The sequence below is a fragment of the Lycium ferocissimum genome, chromosome 4 (genome assembly GCF_029784015.1).
Source record: "Lycium ferocissimum isolate CSIRO_LF1 chromosome 4, AGI_CSIRO_Lferr_CH_V1, whole genome shotgun sequence".
Taxonomy (NCBI): Eukaryota; Viridiplantae; Streptophyta; class Magnoliopsida; order Solanales; family Solanaceae; genus Lycium; species Lycium ferocissimum.
The window spans coordinates 52,515,815-52,517,858 of NC_081345.1; the positions used below are offsets into that span (position 1 = coordinate 52,515,815).

Consider the following 2,044-nt stretch of genomic DNA (forward strand, 5'->3'; position numbering starts at 1 on the left):
AATTAAAAAAAAAAAAAATTTAAGGTGGGGCCCACTCTTCTACAATAGTAGAAATAAAATTTAAAAAAAAATTAAGGTGGGGTCCACGTGAACAATTAGGAGACGATAGCAAAAAAAAAAAAAAAAAAAAAAAAGGTGGGGTCCACGTGAAGAAGTAGGAGACAATTGCAAAAAAAAAAAAAAAAAATAACTTGGGGTCCACGTGAAGAAATAGGAGACAATTGCCAAAAAAAAAAAGGACATTTAAATAATGATAATAAGTTCAGAAAATGATAGAGGTACGCTTAGAAAAAATTTAAAGAATTCATGAAAGAAATAACGATTTAAATTGAATATAAAAACCGCTAAAGAAGTCATAAAACCAAAAGATTTAAAACTTATACCTTTGGATATAAGTTTAGACAGTGCAATACTATTTTTTGCTAGCACGGGCTTTCATCATCTAGTGGAAGAAAGAAAACAAGGAGTTGGGGAAAAGAAATTAAAAATAAGAAAACAAGGAGTTGGGGAAAAGAAATTAAAAATAAGAAAACAAGGAGTTGGGGAAAAGAAATTAAAAATGCGGTGAACGTGGATCGAACACGTATCTTCAGATCTTCAGTCTGACGCTCTCCCAACTGAGCTATCCCCGCTTGTTGGTTAGTAGTCAACGAATTACAATGGTATAAACGATTTCTCTGATTTTTGCCATGTACTAATTGGCTATTGTGATGTGAAGAAATGTTAGATTATACAATCTTTTGGTGTAATGCTTAATTATTTAAATTTTCATTGAAAAGTAAGTTAATCTCGTTTGATTCGGATTCAATAGATATGATCAAATTGAGCATTAGTAAAAAAAAGGAAAACAGATTATAATGGATGGAGTATCATTACCTTATACTTGCTTCAACGTCAAGCTTACAAAAGTCATCTAAAATGAACCTTTTCCTAGATAATTACATCGCGTACTCATATGAACTTATTTGTTTTTACTAATAAAGAAGATTTGTTTCATACAAAATACCACGATACTCAAACTCAAGTTATTATCAACTCGCCTAAGTTTTTTTTTTCTTTTTTCTTTTTGGGTCCCCATTGATCATTTACGTGCAAAAAGTTACAGAGTTAAGTTTGGTATACCAAACTTTGTACATGATCGTTGAGTTGAGACTCATCTATGTCCTAAGTCCTAACCAAAAAACCGAAATGTAAATATAGAACTCGCCTAAGCTAGCTTGGGCTTGCATTGTAAAGTTAACTTAAGTTTCAGTAATATCTGAATGTTCAATCGTGCATTAGTGTCCAATTTCCTCAATCTTAGAAGTTTGGCCTCTGGAGCTGACAACTCGTTGATACTGATTCTTAGAACTGTCCCCTTTTTTAGAACTCTAGGTTGGTGCAAATTAATCTATCAAACACATGAATTTCATAGATTGTTAAGTATTTATTTTTATTTTATTGCACCAAAAGTCACTAAATTATCTTTTGTAGAAAAATAGTTATTCAATTTTACCTAAGTATCACGAAAGTTACTAAACTATTTTTGCGACCAAAATTCACCTAGTTTTGCCTAATATATTATAGAAAGTCATTAGGAGGAAACAAAGTAGACGTTTAATATAATACTTAGAAAACTTCAGTGGTTTTTTGTTATAAAAAATTATTTAGTGGCTTTCTTTGATACTTAGACAAAGTTCAGTGACTATGTTGCTAAAAAAAAAAAGTCTAGTAACTTTTTGTGATAATTATGCAAAGTGTGCCATTTTTTCGTTGGTTGCTAAAAGAATAGTTTAGAAACTCTTTATGTAATAAAACAAAAAAATAATTGACTATATGTGCAAAATTTCTTCATATGCTAAAAAGAAGATTCTTAATTTATTCAAAGGAGGCATTTTTTTTTTTTTTGGGCATTAGCCAAGTTCATTCCCATTTTTCTTAGCTGCAAGATTTCCTTCTTGCCTTCTGTTTAGTTGATAAATTAAAGGTGTTATGATAAGAATAATTACCAGTGGTTTTCACAGGATTCATTGCATCTTATTATAACTAGATGTAAGAGGGAATC

General features: G+C 30.3%; 1 non-coding gene across 1 annotated transcript; it reads right to left on the reverse strand.

The window, feature by feature from the left end:
* Positions 1 to 560: 560 nt before the first annotated feature.
* TRNAF-GAA (transfer RNA phenylalanine (anticodon GAA)) lies at positions 561 to 632 on the reverse strand. Its single transcript has one exon. It is a non-coding gene; the product is annotated as a tRNA-Phe (tRNA).
* Positions 633 to 2,044: the final 1,412 nt, after the last annotated feature.